Raw genomic sequence first — 15,601 nt, forward strand, 5'->3', positions numbered from 1 at the left:
TATAGTCAAAGCTATGGTTTTTCCAATAGTCATGTATGGATGTGAGAGTTGGACCATAAAGAAAGCTGAGCACTGAAGAATTGATGCTTTTGTACTGTAGTGTTGGAGAAGAGTCTTGAGAGTCCCTTGGACAGCAAGGAGATCAAACCAGTCAATTGTAAAGGAAATTTGTCCTGAATACGGAGAAGGCAATGGCACCCCACTCCAGTACTCTTGCCTGGAAAATCCCATGGATGGAGGCGCCTGGTAGGTTGTAGTCCATGGGGTCGCCAAGAGTCGGATATGACTGAGCAACTTCACTTTCACTTTTCACTTTGATGCATTGGAGAAGGAAATGGCAACCCACTCCAGTGTTCTTGCCTGGAGAATCCAAGGGATGGGGGAGCCTGGTGGGCTGCTGTCTATGGGGTCGCACAGAGTCAGACACGACTGAAGTGACTTAGCAGCAGCATTCATTAGAAGGACTGATGCTGAAGCTGAAGCTCCAATACTTTGCCCATCTGATGTGAAGAATTGACTCATTAGAAAAGACTCTGATGCTGGGCAAGATTGAAGACAGCAAGAGAAGGGGATGACAGAGGATGAGATGGTTGGATGGCATCACTGACTTGATGGACATGCATTTGAGCAAGCTCTGGGAATTGGTGATGGACAGTTGGAAGCCTAGCATGCTGCTGTCCATAGGGTCACAAAGAAGTGGACATGACTGAGCGACTGAACTGAACTATTACTCAATACCATTGTATCATGATTGATCAACAGAAAATAATAGAATTCTATATCACTAATAGTACCATTTAATATAAAAACCTGTAATCCCTTTTTAAAATCCAGATGCATATCAGAATTATCTTGCAATTTTTTGAAAAATACAAATGCCCAGGTATTGCTTTTCTTCTCCAAACTCCAGATATGCTTCTAATGAGCAACCATGTTTAAAAACAACTTTACTGTTTGATGACCTTTTAATTTTATCTAGTTTGTTTCACTTGTTCCATTTCATATTCACTGCTCCCACTTCATTTAGTTTATGTTTTCCAATTTCTCCATCTCTTCTTTTTTCTTTGATGTTCTTTCTCAAGCCTTTATCAAGCATAGTAGAAAAAGTTTTGCATACATATATATACATATAAATTATATAATATATACATTTTAGAAAACTTACAAACTTTTGCCTAACTAAAAATTTATGACATTTTGATTCCATTTGTTTGACCTAGTATGAATAGTGAAAGTCAGTCAGTGGTGTCCAACTCTCTGCAACCCCATGGACTAAAGCATGCCAGGCTCCTCTGTCTATGTAATTCTCCACTGGAGTGAGTAGCCATTCCCTTCTCCAAGGGATCTTCCCAACCCAGGGATCAAACTCAGATCTCCCATATTTCAAGTGGATTCTTTACTATCTGAGCCACCAGGGAAGCCCTTAGTATGAATAGAATGTTAGATTTCTAATTTAATGAAATAGACATGCAACAAGCAGCAAAGGTTTACTGTATAGCACTGGGAACTTTAGCCAATATCTTATAATAACCTATAATGAAAAATAATCTGAAAAATAATATATGTTTATGTGTATAACTGCATCACATTGCTTTGCATGTGGAACATTGTAAGCTAAATATACTTCAATAAAATATATATATTAAGAAAAAAATTCTCATCAAAACATTAATGGAACATGAGCTAACAGAACAAAGACTACAGTGGTCATATATAACAATGAATAGTCTTTACCAAAATAGTTTGAAACTCTCAAAACAGACAACTGCAACCTTAAACAATAATAATGAAAACTCTAAGGAAGAGAGAAAATTTTATTTTTAAACACTGAATTTTCAACTAAAAAATCAAAGAGCACACAGAGAAACAGAAGAACATGGCCTATTCAAAGGGACAAAATGAATTGACAAAATCATTCCTGAGGAAGCCCAGATATAGGACATACTAGACAGACTGTTTTTTTTTTTTTTACCAACTTTGCTAAGATATAACTGACATATAACACTGTGAAAGATTAAGGTGTACAGGTGATGATTTGATACCATATGTATTGCAAAATGATTACTGTGATAAAGTTGGTTAATATCTATCTCCTCACATAATTACTGTATTTTTTTGTGGTGAGAGTATTTATGATCTTCTCTACTCACAACTTTCAAGTATATAACACAGAATTGTCATAGTCATCACACTAAATATTAGATTCTCCAAACTTACTCATTTTAAATGAAAATTTGTACTTTTTATTCAACATGTCTCCTTTTTTCCAGTTTCCAGTCTCTCGCAACCATCATTCATTCACTCTGTTTTTATGAGTTTTACTTTTCTAAAAAAAATTCCCCATACAAGTGAGAGTAAACAGTATTTGTCTTCCTCTGTATGACTTATTCCACTTATCATAATGCCTTCAATGTCCATCCATGTTATCACAAATGGTAATGTTCCTGGTGAATTTGAGGGTTTTGATGTCTTGTCACTGAAAGAATTCAGTGAGAAAGAAGGTTATTGATAAGAAGTAGATTTATTTAGAGAGAAACACATTTCACAGGCAGAGGTTGGGCCATCTCAGAAGAGGAGAGAGTCTCCAAATATTACATGGTTAGTTTTCAGGGGTTAGATAATTTCATAGGCTAATGAGTAGGACCAACTATTTCAGGGAAGGAGTGGGGATTTCCAGGAATTGGGCCACCATCCACGTTTTGGCCTTTTATGGTTGGTCTCAGAACTGTCATGGAGCTTATGGGTGTGTCCTTTAGTATGTTAATGTATTACAATGAGCGCATAATGAGGTTCAAGGTCTCCTGCTGCTGCTGCTAAGTTGCTTCAGTCATGTCTGACCCTGTGCGACCCTATAGATGGCAGCCCACCAGGCTCCCCCGTCCCTGGGATTCTCCAGGCAAGAACACTGGAGTGGGTTGCCATTTCCTTTTCCAATTCATGCAAGTGAAAAGTGAAAGTGAAGTCACTCAGTCATGTCTGACTCTTAGCGACTCCATGGACTGCAGCCTACTAGTCTCCTCCATCCATGGGATTTTCCAGGCAAGAGTACTGGAGTGGGTTGCCATTGCCTTCTCCGGGTTCAAGGTCTACTAGAAGTCAAATCTTCTGCCATCTTGGACACAGTTGGTTCTAACTAGTCTTCGTCATGTCCTATGGATGGTTATGAGATTCTTTTACAGGTTGTGTTCTACTCCCTTCCCTTCTATTCAGTAGGACTTCCTTCCTTTTTATGGAACTTAATGCTCCATTGTATATATATCAAATTTAAAAAATCAATTCATCTGTCTATAGACACTTAGATTATTTCTATGTCTTGTCTCTTATGAATAATGCTGTAATGAATGTGAGGGTGCAGATAACCTCTTTGAAATACTGATTTCATTCATTCATATATATACACAAGGGTAGGATTATTGTATCATACACTAGTTCTATTTTTATTTTTTTGAGGAAACTTCATACTGTTTTCCATAGTGGTTCTTCCAATTTACATTTCCACCAGCAAGGCACTAGGGTCCCCTTTTCCCCACATTTTCAACAGTACTCATTATCTCTTGATATTTTTAGGCCCTTTTCAAAAATTTATTTATGACTGTGCTGGCTGTTCCTTGCTGAACATGGGCTTTCTCTAGTTGCAGCAAGTGGGGGCTACTCTCTAGTTCTGATGTGCAGATTTCTCATTGTAGTGGCTTCTCTAGGGTGCATGGGCTTCAGCAATTGCAGTGTACAGGCTAAGTAGTTGTGATACATGGGCTTAGGTGCTCTGAGACATGTGAATATTCCCAGACCAGGGACTGAACCCATGTCCCCCTACATTGGCAAATGATTTCTTAATCACTGGGCCACCAGGGAAGTCCTCTTGATTTTTTTATAATGACCATCTCAATAGATGCAGGTTGATGTCTCAATATGGCTTTGATTTGCATTTGCAAATTTGATTTGATTTGCATTTCAAAGTAATGGTTGATAATGTTAAGCATCATTTCATGTACCTGTTTTCAAGGCGGTATCCCAGAATTCAAGGCAGAAGAAATGTGCCCACTTTTTTTTTTTTAACACAATGAGTGAAAAGGAGAGATTGCTTCTTTTTGTGACACTCTGCTCTCACCTACAGAAAAACAACTAAGAAGCTATTTCCTTGACATAAAATCCACTGCAGCAGACATACTCAAATAAATAAGAAGCAGAAAGCACTATTTACAATAGCCAGGGCATGGAAGCAACATAGATGTCCATTGACAGATGTATGAATAAAGAAGTTTTGGTACATATATACAGTGGAATATTACTCAGCCATAGAAAGAAATGAATTTGAGTCAGTTAAACTGAGGTGGATGAACCTAGAACCTGTTATACACAGTGAAGTAAGTCAGAAAGAGAAAAACAAATATCATATAATAACACATAAATATGAAATCTAGAAAATAATGATACTGATGAACCTACTTACAGGGCAGGAATAGAGATGCAGATGTAGATAATGGACTTGCGGCACAGCAGGGAAAAGAGAGGGTGGGATGAATTGAGAGAGTGCACTGACACAAATGCATTACCATGTGTAAAAGAGATAGCTAATGGGAAGTTGCTGTATAGCACAGGGAGCTCAGCCTGGTGTTCTATGACAGCCTAGAGGGGTAGGATTGGGAGGCGGATGGGAGGGAGGCTCAAGAGGGAAGGGATACATTTATATTTATGGCTGACTTGGGTTATTATATGACAGAAACCAACACAATATTGTAAAGCAATAATCCTCCAATTAAAAATAAGTAAGAAGCAGAAGAAACATGATGTTCCTCTTGAAATTCTGGCTTCTCCATAGCTACAGAAATAAATTGGAAATGAAGAAGTGGGAAGACTTACACCTATTTCACCCATGCTGAATGATCAAATTAATGCATAGAGGGGATTGAAATGAATAGGAACAGATACACTGGAGTACAGGGACTACAGACCACCTCTTAGGCTGGCTATAAAACAAACCACAAAAATTTTTAAAGAATTGAAATCATATGGAGTAGGTAGTCTGACAATAATGTAATAAAACTAGAAAACAACAGAAATACAAAGCCTTTAAATACTTGGGAAATAGAAAAAACATTAACAAAAAAATCAATGGGTCAAATTGGAAATCTGAAAAGAAATAAAAATATGTAGAACTGAATAAAAATGTAAATGCAACATAACACAACATGTAGACTGCAGCTAAAGCTGTGCTGAATGGGAAATCAATAGCACTAAATGCTTACTGCTGGTAAGTCGCTTCAGTCGTGTCCGACTCTGTGTGACCCCATAGACGGCAGCCCACCAGGCTCCCCTGTCCCTGGGATTCTCCAGGCAAGAACACTGGAGTGGGTTGCCATTTCCTTCTCCAATGCATGAAAGTGAAAAGTGAAAAGTGAAAGTGAAGTCGCTCAGTCGTGTCCGACTCCTAGCGACCCCACCGACTGTAGCCCACCAGGCTCCTCCATCCATGGGATTTTCCAGGCAAGAGTACTGGAGTGGGGTGCCATTGCCTTCTCCGGTAGAAAAGAAAACAGATTTTAAATCCATAATCTAAATTTCTACTTCAAGAAACTGGAAAATAGAAGAGCAAAACAAAAACAAAGCAAGTAGAAAGAAGGAAATAAAACAAAAATTAATAAAATTAAAGCAGAAAAATAATAAAGAAAATCAAATTTTAAAAATATGTATTTAGAAAAGCTCATTAGAATCTATAAACCTCTAGCAAGACTGATAAAGATAAAAAGAGACAACATAAATTGCCATTATAAGGCATAAAATAGGAAATATCACTACAGATATTATAACCATTAAAAGTCAATAGAGTATTGACAAAGAGTCTCTCCTTGACCAAACTTTAGTCTTTAGTCAAGCTCTTCTGAATCCTCTTTTCAACTAGGCCTTGATTTTTGGACCTCCATGTTTATCTTTGCATTGTCCAATTGTAGTAAGAATCCAACCATTTAAAGTCAGTTTAACAAAAATCCCCACTCTAGATATCTATCACTCTTGATATCTGATTAAATTCTTCATCCCTCACCATCCCTCAGGTGATATCTAATCCCTCTAGGCTACCTTTGGGCTTCCTATGGTGGCTCAGATGGTAAAGAAACCACCTGCAATGTGGGAGACCCAGGTTCGATCCTTGGGTTGGGAAGATGCCCTGGAGGAGGGCATGGCAACCCACTCCAGTATTCTTGCCTGGAGAATTCTACTGACATAGGAGCCTGGCAGACTACAGTCCATAGGGATGCCAAGAGTTGGAAACAACTGAATGACTAACCTTTTCATGCTACCTTTAGCAAAAATCCTATGAAGTCAATTTAGCCAGTGAAAGTGAAAGTTCAGTGGTGTCCAACTATTTGAGACCCCATGGACTATAGAGTCCATGGAATTCTTTAGGCCAGAATATTCAGATGGGTAGCCTTTCCTTTCTCCAGGGGAATCTTCCCAACCCAGGGATCGAACCCAGGTCTCTCATACTGCAGGTGGATTCTTAACAGCTGAGCCACAAATGAAACCCAAGAATACCGGAGTGGGTAGGCTATCCCTTCTCCAGCAGATCTTCCTGAATCATTCCTTATCCCTGATATTTCCTCTTAGTAATTTTCCATCCACTGACCCCTCCACTCTGCTCCTTAGTTATAAATCCTCACCTTTCCTTGTATTCAGAATGGTGTCCAATTCTACACAGAGGACTCTTTTCCCAAATTGCAATAGCCTGATTAAATTATGCTTTTACCACTTTAACTACAAAATAAGCTTTGTGTTCCCTTGACAGTATAGATAACTTGCACTCAAATTTTGAACAATTTAGAAGAAATGATCTAGTTCCTCAAAAACGGGCCACCACCTAAGAGTGAGGACGGAAGAAGCAGTGTAGGAGGTTTGAAGAGAGAAAATAGGTGGTAAAATAACAGGGTGGGCAGGGATGGGGGCATGAGAGAAACGAGCAGTTTGAAGATTTGGACTAAAAATCTGGGGGAAAGATGTTTTAGGTTACATAGAGACACGGGGAGTTTCAAGATCTGACAGTGCGCATTCTCTATGATCCAGGTACCTGAGTCCACAGGTGGAGCGGCAGCCTTTCCTACCAGTGCCCCACCGGGTGACAGATTAAATCTGGGATCACATAACTACTGTTCAGTCTACCCTCTGCCTCAGTGAAGTACACCAGGCAATGCCTTCCTTCATTCTACCCCCAGATGGAGATACTCTGCCTCCATTTTACCTGAGTTCCATTTGCCAGGAAGGCTGGACATTCTACAGTAGTTCTGAGCCTCTCCTGAGAGCTCCTGGCATCATACGGAGATTTACACAGATGCTTCTGTCTGCCCACACCGCTGTGAGTTACAGCGGTGGCCAGTCTGAGTTTCCTGTAGCTTTCCTCTTCCTTGAGTTCCATACAGCACCATGCTTTCTAATCACGATTCCCATCAGCACTCCCTGAAGCAGAGTTCCATATAGGCACCACACCTTAATGAGATAATTTGAGTACCCAGTAATTAGTGGGATGCATCCTGGTAGGGGTGACTACAAGAGCTATATTTTGGGGGTACTGGTTGCCCCACATATTCCACAAAGGCCATACAGAGGAGCCTACAAAATGAAAATTTTAGAAACACTTTGGCCAGGAGGGCTGGGGATTGAAGGAGCAGCATCTCACACTTCTGGACCTTTCTGGCCCCAAATAAGGATGTGCTGCAGGCATAATACCTCCTCTGGGTGTACGTGTTACTCGTCATCGTCTTCTCCATGAAGTTCAGGAAGATAAAAATGGCCATGGAGGTGCCCGGGCACCCTCTCCATTCAACAAAGCCCTCTACCCCCACCCAGTCAATGGTCAGATACAATGTTTTCTCCTTATCTTCATTTGCCATAAATATAAGGAATACACCCCAAATATCTTACATAGTGAACAGATAGCTTCCTGGCAAAAAGTCCTATATGTCAAAACTAACTAAATAAAAACCAGTAATGTGTGCTCTTTAGCAGTAGTTTAGCCATTCAGCAATATAGTCTTTTACAAATACACATTTTTAGGCCACCTCCCCCCACCCCCCCACCCCCCCCCACACACACACACCACAGTTAGAGAAGCACATTGACGTTAATTGGTAGTTTAGTAATATGATCACCCAGGTAAGTCATTCAGAAGAAGGCAGTCTCCTCCGATATTTCTGAAAATTGTTTTCAGTTATTTAAGGTGATCATATGCTGCTGCTCCCCTTGGTCATTTAGCACATCTCATTCAGGCAAGGGGAGAAGGCAATGGCACCCCACTCCAGTACTCTTGCCTGGAAAATCCCATGGACAGAGGAGCCTCATAGGTTGCAGTCCCTGGGGTCGCTGCGAGTCAGACACGACTGAGTGGCTTCGCTTTCACTTTTCACTTTCATGCACTGGAGAAGGAAATGGCAACCCACTCCAGTGTTCTTGCCTGGAGAATCCCAGGGACAGGGGAGCCTGGTGGGCTGCCGTCTATGGGGTCGCACAGAGTCGGACACGACTGAAGTGACTCAGCAGCAGCAGCAGCATTCAGGCAAGGAATACCGTGAAATTGTCCCTTGGCTCTCCTTTCACTCAAGAAAGAGAACTTCCAAGTTAAATCTGTCAAGACTCAGCATTTCTGAAATGGTACTCAGGAAGAGGGAATGGAGCCTGACTCTTGATTTCTCTCTTCATCACCATTATGTTCAGGCAAACATTTGAAAAAGATAAGCAGGCTCAGGGCAACTTAGAATTGTATAGCCTCTCAGCTTTCAGAAATCGAGAATTTAAAGGCACTACAACTGCATCCAATCAATAGCCCTGCTCACTGAAGGCACACAGAAGTGCAGTATAGCATAGAGCCTTGGTGCTCGAAGTATGGTCCACAGACCAGCCCATGAACCAAATTCTGCATGCAATTTGTGAGCACAGTGAAGTCTGAAAAGTTCAGCTCTAGTGATTGGTTAAAAGCTGGGGCACTGACTAGAGCAGTGGTTCTCCAACTTGAGTGTACATCAGAGTCACCTGGAAGGTGTTTTAAACCACAGGTGACTGGGCCTTGACCCCAGAGTTTCTGATTCAGTAGGTGAAGGATAGGGCCTGAGGACTTGCATTTCGAACAAGTTCCCAGGCAATACTGATACTATTATTGTTCTGGGGACAACACTTTCAGAAAAAAACTGGACTAGAGACAAAGCTGGATGGAAACTATGGCTGTATTTGTTTAACCTCACATGAATCTCTTAAACTAAGCCTTAGTTTCCTCCTGTGTAAAGTGGAAATAGGGTACCAGTGTTCCATGTTACTGTGAAGATTAAATGAGGAACTAGGGAGAGGTCCTTTGGCACAGGGCCTGCCACGGGATAAAACTCAAACAGATGTAGCCAATTATTGTTATTATTATTCAAAGCATACCACAGCAGACATTTCGCCCTCCTCTAACATCCCTTTTCCCGTGTCTCTCCAGGGAATTCTGTCCCCAAAATAACGTAGCTAAATTATACGCAGAGTATGGACAATCCTCGGATAAAGCTCGGTGCTCAGAACATAGAGGACAAATCCTGTCATGGCCTGTACCGGAAGAAAAAGGCTGGGGCTGATCTTAGAAAGAAGTGAAGATCACAGTCACCTGCAACCTGCCATCCAACACAATAGGGCAAAGTCTCGCCGCTACCCTGGCCTAGACCAGCTGGTGTCCCTGATGTTCCCACAAGCTGGTAGGTGCCCTCTAACAGGGCATCAGGGACTCTTTTCAGTATCTGTCTTACACTACAGCAATCAGTCCCAACCTCTCCCCTGCACCCCCACAGCACTGGGGCTCTTCACTCTGTTTTGTCTATTTAGAGTTCTTTTGCTTCAGATTTTTCCCAGGGTGAGACCCTGTTTTTCCAACTTCCCTTCACTGTGTACCTCACACCTACGAAAGGAGAACCACAGCTAGTGATGGGTCTGTAGCCTTTTAACTCCCTGTTTTCCTCCAGACCCAGGATAACTGAGGGGATCCTACTGTTGTCTACCACAGAACATGCATGCATGCATTCATTCATTCTTTCATTCAATTTATCATGCTGCTGTCAACACGGTTTCACCTTCTACTAAACTTTAGTGTGTGTGTTAGTCGCTCAGTCGTGTCCGACTCTTTGCGACCCCATGGATTGGAGCCCTTTAGGATTCCTTAAAATATCAAAGTTGTGAACACTACGTAAGATCTACTATGTACTATGGACCCATTCCAAACTCCTCCCTGTAATTAAAATTCCACTGGCATTCCACCCATAGTAATGCAGGTCTGTGACAAACTCTTCCATTACAGCAAAACAAAGCCCCATAGCGACCTAATCTGGAAAGACAAGATCCCAGGACCCATAGAGAAAGGAGACCAGAAAGGAGGGCAGGCCACAAAGGGGAAGGGAGTAAGGCTTCCCCACCCTCTGTACTCTTGGGCCTTCTGTGGAAAGAGGCTTTTAAGCTAGGTGCTCAAGGCCCGAAAAGCAGCTGTTGTCCAGTCTAGTGCCAGCACTTCCTGGTCCTGATCCATTCAGCCCTTCTATCAGAACTTCCTATTCTGATTCTACTTTTGAGAGTCTAGGAGCTACTGCAGGCAATGAAGCAGCAAACATTTCTATCTTTTTTTGTGTTGATCTAAGCCTCTGTATTAATAAGGCGTGAAGCAATGTAAAACCAGGAAGAAGCTTTTATCCTTATCAATATCATCAAAGGCCATACAGGACTATTCCTAATGTCCTCACCTGTCATCTCCTTGAAGAAGCTGAATCTGACCACCCAGTGAAAATGGGTACATATCCGCCACGTTTCTCTCCATCATATCACCCCGTTTTATTTTTTTACTGTCACTTATCACTATCTGAAATCGACTCGGTAGTTTATTTATGTTCTGTCTCCACTCCCTAGAAGGAGTGGTCCCTGAGCACAGGACTCTTGTGATCTTCAGTGTCTTGGATCCCCAGAGTCTAAAACTGTGTCTGGTACGTAACTGGTGCTCAGTGAATATTTGCTTTATGAATGAACGGACGCACGGATAGCTGGGTGAATGATGCCCTCTTAAAAGGGGCTCCGGGGCTACTTGGCTTTCTCTTTCTCTCCCTCAAACACTCAAGCCCCGATCCACAAACTAAAGGGCCAGCAGAAACTTGCCACTAAATAGCTTGAAGGTCTAGGGCACACAGCTGACTTGGCAAGTCCGTACAGCGCTGATGCGCATGTCCACACTCCACTGATACGCGTCCATCTTCGCGTTACTCTTCTCGATGACTCTTAGAATGGGTCTGAAAACTAACGCCATCCCCATGCTCGCTCTCAATCCTCCCGGAAATGTTCGCCACCCCAGGGAACATAAGAAACTATCCACAAAATTAATTCAGATAGGAAAGAGAGGACCCGAATTCTGTACCACCGTAAGACAAACCGCCACACTTCCCATCAGCCATTGGCGCTGCCCACCCGGAAGGCCGCGCAGGAACTTCCTGTTGCTGTTGCTATGGCTTCGGGGGCGGGTCTTCAGGAGGCCGCTCTCAGTTCAGTTCAGTCGCTCGGTCCTGTTCAGTCGCTCAGTCCTGTGTGACTCTTTGGGACCCCCATGGACTGCAGCACGCCAGGCTTCCCTGTCCATCACCAACCCCCCGGAGCTTACTCAAACTCATGTCCATCCAGTCGGTGATGCCATCCAACCATCTCATCCTCTGTCGTCCCCTTCTCCTCCCGCCTTCAATCTTTCCCAGCATCAGGGTCTTTTCCAATGAGTCAGTTCTTCGCATCAGGTGTCCAGAGTATTGGAGTTTCAGCTTCGGCATCATTCCTTCCAAAGAATATTCAGGACTGATTTCCTTTGGATTGGCTGGTTGGATCTCCTTGCAGTCCAAGGGACTCTCAAGAGTCTTCTCCAACATCACAATTCAAAAACATCAGTTCTTTGGCCCTCAGCTTTCTTTATAGTCCAACTCTCACATCCATACGTGACTACTGGAAAAACCGTACCTTTGACTAGACGGACCTTTGTTGGCAAAGTAATGTCTCTGCTTTTTAATATGAGGCCGCTCTCCTGCCTCTCAATTGCATATCCACTTCCCTGGTGCCCCACCCCCACGCCCTACCCAAAGCAGTTTTGTGGACTCAGCGCTCTAGCTACAGTCGCTTTCCCCTCCCGGTTTATCTCGCTCAGGTCCCTTAGTGGGTCTAAGAGCAGAGTGGGCCGCGAAGGGACTCTCTTCCTAGGCCGTCTTCATCACTCAGTGAAACTGCGGCCGCTTGATGGCAGTATAACACTTTAATTGCGTGTCACTCCGCTCTTCCCCCCGCCCTTCGTGTTTGAAAAAAAGTGCTCTTCGGACTCAGAACAAAAATTCTATCTCCACAGAGACCGGGCTGTTTTAGGGCGGCCTTGTTGCTCCCATTTCCTTCTTTAAATCTCTGTGGCAATCCGATAGGCAGAAGTGTAACAGTAAAATATTTTTTAATGTGAGTTTCTTTGATTATTAGCCCGCTTTTGTAAACTGTCTCGCCTGTGCTCCGCCCCCCCCCCACCCCTTTTTAAGCCGTCGTATTGAGTCTCCTGTAGGGCTTATTTTAGCTTTCTTTTGTTCATTAAATGAATTTCAAGAAGCTGAGCATATAACAGTTGAAAGGTCAGAAAGTATGAAGGTAAACAACACCTTAGTATTTTTGTGTTTTGTCCTTTATAACTGGTAGCATTTTTAAAATGTATTTTCTTACTCTAACAAACAACGTTTGAGTTTCATCTTATTTCACACTATCAAGATCATACAGTATTGACCATTTTGTACCCTGATATTTTAAAAGCCCCAAAATATATGCTTTAAACTTTCTCCTCTTTTCTCTATTTCCTTGGGAAAATTGCTGAAAGTGCAACACAAGTGTTTTTCTTTTTCAGTGTTTGACAGGGTTTACCATACCATTGAAAAGATTGAGTGTTACTTGAATTTATTCTTGGAATTGTTTTTAACTAAAGTCCCTGTTTGACGATGATGATGGTATTTTAAAATTGTGGTATAATTAACATGTAACAAATATACATGCTTTTCTGCTGCTACTGCTAAGTCACTTCAGTCGTGTCCGACTCTGTGTGACCCCATAGACCGCAGCCCACCAGGCTCCCCCGTCCCTGGGATTCTCCAGGCAAGAACACTGGAGTGATAGGGGTCAAATCTATTGCATTAAGGAAGAAAGCCTGAGCTCAATCTGAGTATGACAGAGAGCTGGGGGGGTTAGAACAGATAATCAGAGAAAGGGTGTCAGTTGGCTGGAAAACTACAGAAAGGAGGCACTGAGGGTAGAATGTTTCTTGCTAAACTTGTCGAACAGTATTCTTGCTAAGCAGGGCTAAAGAGTTAGACACTATGGTAGGTTTGAAGAACTGGATCAGAAATGGGAATTTTTTCACTAATTTTTCAATTAACAAAATTTTATTTTTCATTTTCATTTAATTTTCCTTTGCATTGTCTTTTATAACTGGATCGGAGTAGAAAAAATCTCAGTAAAATTTAAAACTTTGCAGGAATCTTGGAAATGGAAGGCCAGGGTGGAGGCCTCGTGGATTAAAGATTGATGAAGGAGGTAGGCTTTGTCATAATGAACCATGATCAGGCCTCCACCCTGGCAAGAGCAAAGTTTTAAATAAGAAACATTCTACCCTCAGTGCCTCCTTTCTGTAGTTTTCCAGCCAACTGACACCCTTTCTCTGATTATCTGTTCTAACCCCCCCAGCTCTCTGTCATACTCAGATTGAGCTCAGGCTTTCTTCCTTAATGCAATAGATTTGACCCCTATCACTCCAGTGTTCTTGCCTGGAGAATCCCAGGGACGGGGGAGCCTGGTGGGCTGCGGTCTATGGGGTCACACAGAGTCGGACACGACTGAAGTGACTTAGCAGTAGCAGCAGAAAAGCATGTATATTTGTTACATGTTAATTATACCACAATTTTAAAATACCATCATCATCGTCAAACAGGGACTTCAGTTAAAAACAATTCCAAGAATAAATTCAAGTAACACTCAATCTTTTCAATGGTATGGTAAACCCTGTCAAACACTGAAAAAGAAAAACACTTGTGTTGCACTTTCAGCAATTTTCCCAAGGAAATAGAGAAAAGAGGAGAAAGTTTAAAGCATATATTTTGGGGCTTTTAAAATATCAGGGTACAAAATGGTCAATACTGTATGATCTTGATAGTGTGAAATAAGATGAAACTCAAACGTTGTTTGTTAGAGTAAGAAAATACATTTTAAAAATGCTACCAGTTATAAAGGACAAAACACAAAAATACTAAGGTGTTGTTTACCTTCATACTTTCTGACCTTTCAACTGTTATATGCTCAGCTTCTTGAAATTCATTTAATGAACAAAAGAAAGCTAAAATAAGCCCTACAGGAGACTCAATACGACGGCTTAAAAAGGGGTGGGGGGGGGGCGGAGCACAGGCGAGACAGTTTACAAAAGCGGGCTAATAATCAAAGAAACTCACATTAAAAAATATTTTACTGTTACACTTCTGCCTATCGGATTGCCACAGAGATTTAAAGAAGGAAATGGGAGCAACAAGGCCGCCCTAAAACAGCCCGGTCTCTGTGGAGATAGAATTTTTGTTCTGAGTCCGAAGAGCACTTTTTTTCAAACACGAAGGGCGGGGGGAAGAGCGGAGTGACACGCAATTAAAGTGTTATACTGCCATCAAGCGGCCGCAGTTTCACTGAGTGATGAAGACGGCCTAGGAAGAGAGTCCCTTCGCGGCCCACTCTGCTCTTAGACCCACTAAGGGACCTGAGCGAGATAAACCGGGAGGGGAAAGCGACTGTAGCTAGAGCGCTGAGTCCACAAAACTGCTTTGGGTAGGGCGTGGGGGTGGGGCACCAGGGAAGTGGATATGCAATTGAGAGGCAGGAGAGCGGCCTCATATTAAAAAGCAGAGACATTACTTTGCCAACAAAGGTCCGTCTAGTCAAAGGTACGGTTTTTCCAGTAGTCACGTATGGATGTGAGAGTTGGACTATAAAGAAAGCTGAGGGCCAAAGAACTGATGTTTTTGAATTGTGATGTTGGAGAAGACTCTTGAGAGTCCCTTGGACTGCAAGGAGATCCAACCAGCCAATCCAAAGGAAATCAGTCCTGAATATTCTTTGGAAGGAATGATGCCGAAGCTGAAACTCCAATACTCTGGACACCTGATGCGAAGAACTGACTCATTGGAAAAGACCCTGATGCTGGGAAAGATTGAAGGCGGGAGGAGAAGGGGACGACAGAGGATGAGATGGTTGGATGGCATCACCGACTGGATGGACATGAGTTTGAGTAAGCTCCGGGGGGTTGGTGATGGACAGGGAAGCCTGGCGTGCTGCAGTCCATGGGGGTCCCAAAGAGTCACACAGGACTGAGCGACTGAACAGGACCGAGCGACTGAACTGAACTGAGAGCGGCCTCCTGAAGACCCGCCCCCGAAGCCATAGCAACAGCAACAGGAAGTTCCTGCGCGGCCTTCCGGGTGGGCAGCGCCAATGGCTGATGGGAAGTGTGGCGGTTTGTCTTACGGTGGTACAGAATTCGGGTCCTCTCTTTCCTATCTGAATTAATTTTGTGGAT

Source organism: Bos grunniens, chromosome X (assembly GCF_055505025.1).
Source record: "Bos grunniens cultivar Pamir isolate PY7600 chromosome X, Bosgru_T2T1.0, whole genome shotgun sequence".
Lineage (NCBI taxonomy): Eukaryota > Metazoa > Chordata > Mammalia > Artiodactyla > Bovidae > Bos > Bos grunniens.